The sequence below is a fragment of the Anas platyrhynchos genome, chromosome 7 (assembly GCF_047663525.1).
Source record: "Anas platyrhynchos isolate ZD024472 breed Pekin duck chromosome 7, IASCAAS_PekinDuck_T2T, whole genome shotgun sequence".
Lineage (NCBI taxonomy): Eukaryota > Metazoa > Chordata > Aves > Anseriformes > Anatidae > Anas > Anas platyrhynchos.
Window position 1 is genome coordinate 23,140,110 of NC_092593.1, and position 7,391 is coordinate 23,147,500.

The 7,391-nt window shown below is 42.1% G+C and overlaps 1 long non-coding RNA gene across 2 annotated transcripts in view; it reads right to left on the reverse strand.

Annotated features, from left to right (window-relative positions):
* Positions 1-734: 734 nt before the first annotated feature.
* The window catches only part of LOC106015158 (uncharacterized), an 8,047-nt gene continuing 1,390 nt past the window's right edge, over positions 735-7,391 (reverse strand). Inside the window, exons 1-3 of one of the 2 annotated variants that reach the window (XR_005267292.2) lie at positions 6,744-7,391; positions 5,227-5,365; positions 735-3,376 (exon numbers count right to left, since the gene is read on the reverse strand). The exon at positions 6,744-7,391 is cut by the window's right edge and continues 1,390 nt beyond it. This is a non-coding gene — a long non-coding RNA (uncharacterized lncRNA). Of the gene's footprint in view, positions 3,377-5,226; positions 5,366-6,537 lie in introns of both variants that reach the window. The other variant, XR_002399327.4, reaches the window with a different exon arrangement.

Genomic DNA, 7,391 nt, shown 5'->3' on the forward strand with positions numbered 1-7,391 from the left:
CAACACATTTGCCTATGTGGAAGAAGCATGCTTTGACCACTGTTTTAAGTCAGATCCCTGACCAAAGACAATGTGTGACAACCATCTGCAATTAAACAGAAGAATCTTCCAAGATATTGAAGTAATTTTTTTCACCTAGTAATCACCTGGATTTCCTGTTGCATGAAAAGTCTGCAAGCATTCTTTAGTAGGAGTGGATAAAGATCACAATAAATATTTGCAGGCTTTTGAAGCTAAACCTTTCCTACAAACCATCATCTTTCTTCCTCAGCATCTGTGAAGCTTATTTCTGAGGTTAATTAAAGAATTCTGATCTCATTTCAACTATGATCATGCATGGAGCTAATGTTAAACAACAGAATCAATGTAACTGCTTGTAGCAGCCCAGGATAAGTCTATGAGGACATCATCCAAAGGTCTATCAGGAGAAATCTACTCGGAAATGATATAGAAGGAAAGATAGAGACAAATAGAGATGTAGATAGAGATAAGCTTTCACCCAAACCTGGCTCCCAAAAAGTCATAACCTGACCAAAGCTGGGCTGTGGAACCTGTATGTGTATTCAGCTATTCATGCAAGACATCCAGCATTCATGGATTCACCAAAGATTTATGAAAACTTAAATGAAATTATTCATTTACAGACCAATTACATAGATATATCTGCACAACGATGTATTTTTTCTTCATAAATGTAAATAGCAGTCCATCAATTGGTATGTGAACTGAGATTAAGATAGTGAAATCTAAATGCAATTTTAACTAAAAATGATCTTTATTTCAGTTAAACTCATGTTCAGTTTCAAGACCTGATACAGGAGGTGCTTATACAGAATAAGAGAAAGCACTGCGACACATGGTAGCTTATGGCCGGCCAATCACCAGAATAAAAACCATTACACTCTGGCTTTATCATCCAGATTGTACTATCCAAGTTGTAACATGCACAGACAAAAAGGTATGATTTCCATCTTTTTAATAAGAAGCGTGTCGTGTATGTTAACCTCAGGTGTTTTTTGTATATGGCCTTTGCACAGCACTCACCCTACTGAAAGTGAAGCACTAGATACTGCAGAGTCATGTTCCTGTGCTGCTGAAGAACAGACAGAGTTAAATACTAGATATACACCCGAGGAAGAGAAATAGACATGACAAAGTGCTGTTACCCTAGGAGCAAGATGTAGCAATACATACAGGTCAAGTAGATAGTAGATCTCGGCTACATTATTTGTGATTGCAACAATCATAAATAGGATAGGAGAAATGGTGAAATATATATATCTGTCTTTCTGATGTGGCATAAAACTGACATCTTGCCCATTTCTTGACATTAAAGATTCTGCTGCTAACTCTGTCTTTTTCCTCTTTTTTTTTCTTTTTTTTCTTTTTTTTTTTTTCCCCACAGAAAAAGAGCTATTTTTCATGGAGCAAATATGGTAAATTTCAGGAAGTAACACTGCATTTCGTAAACAGATATTTTAAGAGGCATTGTCAACCAAATAATGCTTTATAAAGCTCTAGAAATGATTCAGTGCATGTCAGAAACACAACTTTTATTCACTTCTAGCTTACTGAAATTTTACTATTCTCTCTGTGAAGTTCAGTATCTGCAAATGTGATTCAGGAATCCTTTCTCCTACTTTTTCCTTCTCATTCACGTTTCTGAATGGATTAGTCCATTCAAAATTGTATAGGACTCTGCCATGAGAAACAGACCATGAAGATCAACAAGGACAGGAAGGATGATAAAAAATAAGACTCTCTTTCTATTAAAGATTTTTTTTTTTTCTCAAAAACATCAAAGCCCTTCAAACCAAACAGTCTTCTCCATTCCCACCCTTTCTCTGCTTTTTCTTAAAATTATCTCGTATGAATTCCTAAGATATTTATAATTCCATACATCTGTTTAGATAATGGGTCATAGGCCACTCTGTAAAGTTAATATAAATAAGCACAGAGAAGTGTAGTCAGATCAGGTACTAAAATACAAGACTCCATTCTCTTGCCTTCTTTGCTTTACCTGAAGCTGAAAATTCACTCAGTGGTAATATTTACCTCTCTCAAGCATTTTCTATACATGTATAGGAAATGACAAACTGGCAGAAATGTGAATTTCACATCTTTGACAGAATTTTTTTAACCAGCAAACTCATAAGAGTAATGAAAGTGTTACAGTCTTTCTAATGGCAATTGCCCAAACCCCAAGAGCTGGACAAACCCCAAGAGTTGAAATGACACCTCTGATGCATACCAATTTCTGCTTTCCAAATCTTAAATCTGAACGGATGAAATGATCTCTGGGTTATGTTTGGAATAGTTGTGTGGTGTGGCTGGGGACTGATCAACATTGCAGTGTAGCCAAAAGTAAATCTGGGAGACACTGAAGCTAATGCAATGTGCCTGTTGATCTGTGTGTAGGCTATGCCGCAGATTTCAGTTAGTCTTTTGACCATATTCCCTTCTCATACACACATGAGCTTTGGGGCCTTCATGCTTCCTTCTAAAAATGTCTTGTTTCTTCCCAAATGATAATCATGCTTTCTTCTGGTGCTTACGTTTCCCTGGTTTGGGCAGTGAAATGAAACTCGTGGAACATAAAAAGCAACCCATCTGACCAAAACCCAGAAAAAATCAATCCACTATACATTCACTGTATCCCGACATAGGGAAAAGAGATGAACAAAGTCATCAGAAATGGGACTGCTCAATGTCATGCAAGAGCTGAGTGTCTCAGCATGCCTTTTGATACCATGTGAGTTGTGACAACCTACATCTTCCCTGAACACCTTTATCAGAGCTCCACATATGGAAGAATAGATCTTCAAAGAGGGCTCCCCAAGTTGAATAGCTTGTGTCATGAACAGCATGGCCTTAATTTTGTACAAAATGAAGTATTTGTAAATTTGTTACTTGTTAGGACTTGCTGCTGCCAGGTTCCTAGTGAAAAACCCATACTGACAACAAGAAAGCCTACGGCAAAGTGAAATATTAGTCTGTGCTTTGCTTATTTATTTGTATTAACAAGACCACTCAGATCTCTCAAAAGTATGAACTCTGTATCTTGCATGCTTTTGAAGGGGTTGTATTGCTCCCAGTCTTCCCTTCTTTCCCCACTCCCGGGTCCCTCATCCCCAAGTCCTTTCTTCTCTTTAACCTTCTCTGAGGCACAACCAGATTTCTGGTAAATGGCATGCAGTAACTAGCAAAAAAGCAACTTGACTTTCTTCTTCAATCAAATCATGTAATCCCATTGTAGGTCTGATTCAAATTCCAGAGACTTCACTGAATTTAAGATCAAGCCCACGGTGACTGCCTGGGACAACTGAAAGGTCTAAGCTCTGACAATCCTGGGGAAGAGCAGCAGTCTGTGATAGCACTGGGGGAAACAGGAAAAGAAGGGGTCAAAGTTGGCAGAAACATTGAGACTTTCCTTTTCAACAGACTCACTTCTTGATCTAACAAGTTCTTCTCCTGTTAGCAAATAGCAGTCGAAGCTGATGGCAGTACATAAGCCACTTCCTTCTGCTTGCAGAAGTGTGGAAACAAAAGCAGCCTTCTGCTGCAGCGCATCCCTCACAGGTCCACCCAGCATAGTTCCAGGTACTGACGGATCCTGAGGTTTCCGTGGGAAGTCATTTACTAATTATTTAATCTAGAAAACTGGATGCAAATAGCTATTTCCAAAGCTGCTTGAAAAGTCAAGCATTCAGAATTTGGGAACTGGGAGTTTCAGAGTGACTTTACGCAACTTTATCTCACCTTCCTCTGTCGGGTATGGTTGTACTGTGATGCAGACATGGAGGATAAAATCCTAATCTTTGTTGCTGCGTGAAAGGCTGATACAAGTTCATCTGAAAGTGACTCAGGACTGCATAGTGAAAATCTGATATTGATAAAAGCCAGCCATTTGCTGGAGAAGTTAAACTACGCTGGAAATGCTTTGTGAAACAAGAGAAGGAATGGTTTAATGGGATAGATGCACACTGCCTTCAATAGCATAATTCAAGCTCTGCCCTGCTACAGAACGTCCATGAAATGCTAGGCACATCACTTAAATCCAGCTTGTCATAATTGGCTACAAACTGTATTTCCCATGTTAAGGATTCCAAATCGCTTTCGACATCTTGTTTTGCAAAGCAATGAGAATATAAGGTTGCTAAATATACTAGAATTATCAGCTCAATATTATCCATGGGACAAACAAAATGAGTGCAGATTTCACTTCTCTCTGAACTTTAGGGCCTCAGTTATACAATGGAGCTAAATCCTCACTTTATAGTCATTCTGAAAGTTGATTTGTTTATGTTTGAGGGGTACACTACGATGTGAATGAGGAGAATCACAGACAGTCCAGCAAAAAAAATAACAAATCTGTGTTAACTGAGGGCTGAAATCCTGCATGAGAAATACAGCTGGTGGCTCTGCCCTGGCAAGCACAACACAGCCTCACACAGCCGACCAGTGGGTGAGCACCAGCTCCCCTGTGCCTGGGTGAGACAGGCCTACAGCAAATGTCACCGGCTCATGATGCAAACATCAGCGTGGGTGATTCATAATTTTCTGCCTTTTTTCTTTTTCTTTTTTTTTTTTTTTTTTTTGCAACCTTCTCCTTCCTTTTGCAGTACACAGCTTGAAAATTCTCCCAGCTTTCATTGCCCAGTCACTGCTTCAGTTTCGCCAATGTGGGGCCAAGACATTTTTTTGGTATTTACTCAATAAAGTAAACACGATCAGAAATGTCTATCAAATATTTAAAATCCCAGTGTGGTCCAGAGGATTTTAGAATGGTTTTTGAAATGCTTTAAAAATCTGAAGTACAGAACTAGTTAAAATCCTTGTCAGAAAATTAAGAAGATTGCCTGAAGGAGGGTGCCCTGGATCTCTGATAGCAAAAGAAATGAATTCCAGACTGCTTCTCCACCTGCGTTAGTGCTTTGTATGGAAAAATAAACTGCTTTGAAAAATGTATAGGGAAGCAGGAAATCTGGAGTCTAAAATATGGCAACATACACAAACCCTTGCTTTATAATTGTGTGCACTGTAGACCATCTGTTTAGCAGTTAAATACATTCCCATTTAAATGAGTAAGTACATTTAATGGACGAAGTATTAAGATCACTGAGGGGTGAAGTTTTATATTTGCAGTGTGTAAATGCCAGAGTGGAACCACTTGTACATTCTCAATACTACACACCTTTAAAATAACTAAGAAAAATGACTACTTACCTGCTGCATACCAAAAACTGGCTCCTTTTAGGGAAATCATTACAAACTGGAATAGATTGAATTGAAAGCCTGATGGTCTCACGGCCTCCATTCCAGAAGTATAAATCAGGCTGCAGCTCAGCTACTGTTGTTGTGAACTCTTTAAACACACAGAAAGTGGAAAATACAGAAGAGGATGATTTAATGACTTTACTTTGAGTATTCATTGTCATTTCAATCATCTTTTAACTAAGACAAGAGCAGAGAGATCTTTCCTAAACACCTTAACTAATAAGTTGTCAGTGCTTAAACAACAATTACTTTCAAAAAAAAAAATGGAAATTAGCTGATATGATCAAGCCATATGGCTAATATAATTGATTTGTTCAGATTTTTAACAATTATGAAAAACAAAGCCAGAGCAGCAGCATAATATAATTTACAGATTTAACTGGAGGTGATATGTTCTATTTAGTTCGACAACAAATCGCATCTTCCTGGTGCCTAAACTGAAATATAATGAGGGAAGGGCCACGCTGGGTCCTAAGCATACCTGACCCGGGGAAAACTGATTTTCTGAGACTGGGGGCACAAAAGTCCCTGGCTGTGAGCAGGGAGCTCGGGGCAGAGCTGTACGCGGCGGGGCAGGCTAGGTGCCCTCGGGGGGGCAAGACGTGGGGGACCGGTGGCAGCCCCCCGTCTGCAGGGTCCCCTCCGGTGGCAGCTCGGCTCTCCGAAGGGGGAGGAAGGCTGAGCTAGCCAAGGGCTACCTGGCTTGCTCCGGATCGCCTTTCTGAGCGCTTTTTAAATTGCTCCTGAAACTTTGATTCGATCCGTAATTTTTAAGACTTGCTCACTGTCAAACTGAGGCGGTATTCCCTTCTGGTTGACTCACACTCAGCAAAACAGACCGAAGCCATAATAAATCTGCGCTAGAAAATGTATTTGTTTATGTTTCTCTGCTCTGAAGTTTTCAGTCCCTCTCTTAGTTGTCTTGAGGATGCGTTTGTCCGCCGCCTGATTACTGCTGCGTGGAGGTTTCTCAAAATGGGCTGAGAACGACAATTTTGAGCCTGAGCTAGCGAAAGACAGGAGATTTGGGAAAAGGAGCGCTTCGTTTTTCTGGCCCGTTCAGCAGGCTGCGAAGATGAACGTGGAAAAGGCGTCCCAGCACCTGGCTGGTGCGTGCCAAGGGCAGGGGCTGCAACCCGCTCGGAAACACCCCACAGCACCCCACAAACGCCTCTGCTCGGAGCCCGGGATGCCCTTAGCCTTAGGACAAGACTTCTTTGCCGGCTTGTTTTCTCGTACAAAACTGATCCCGATGCCCACCTTGCGCTGGAGGATAGAGTTCAGCCTCCGAATGCCATGAGAAGTTCAATTCAATTAAGTAAAAGCCTCATTTGCGTAGTCTGGAAACTATAGACATGGCTTAACTGATCGCTTCACTCCTGTGAAATTCGCTCCCATTGCTAATAAGCGCAGGTCTCATTAAGGTGCTCCGAGCGGAGTTTTAATAATGTGTTAATAATCCTCACCCGTTGGTCAGGGAACGAAGGGCTGAGAGCGCAGCTGGGGCGGGCGGCAGGAGCCCACCTTGCTCCGGGCACCGGGGGTCGGGGCAGCCCCCCCGGGACCGGGCTGCCTCGGGTCGGGCTGCCTCGGGTCGAGCCCCCCTGGGCAGCCCCTCCCGGGCACCGGGAGGGGAAGGGGCCAGTGGCACCGGCAGGCAGCGGGCCGGGGGCCTCCGGTAATTAGAGGCTGCCCGGGGATGATTGCCTTTAGCTGCCCGTGATTAATGATTTATCAGGAACTTAGTTTCACTCGCTCAGCCCCGATAGGCTGCACAAGGCCTTCAGAGACCGCTTTTCTAGTTGTAAAATTGACTTCCCTACCTCGCCTCTTCGGCTCGTTACTATTATCATCTGGGTTTAAATTTCTCGGTTTAAGCAGTGTAATCTTTCTTCGGTTGCGCGCCCCGGAGTAAAAATCGGGGCATCATTTTCACATCAAAGAACTGTCAGCTCCCTCGTATGAATTGCTGCCCCTCGCACCCTCTCTAAAACACTCCCCTTGACACCCAAGCGTTTAGAGAGCGCTGGAGATATATCGCTGTAATCACGGCCGTTATAATTGAGTTTGGTGCTGGAGAAGCCGCAGCGCGGGGTCCAGGGTGGAGCAGACGG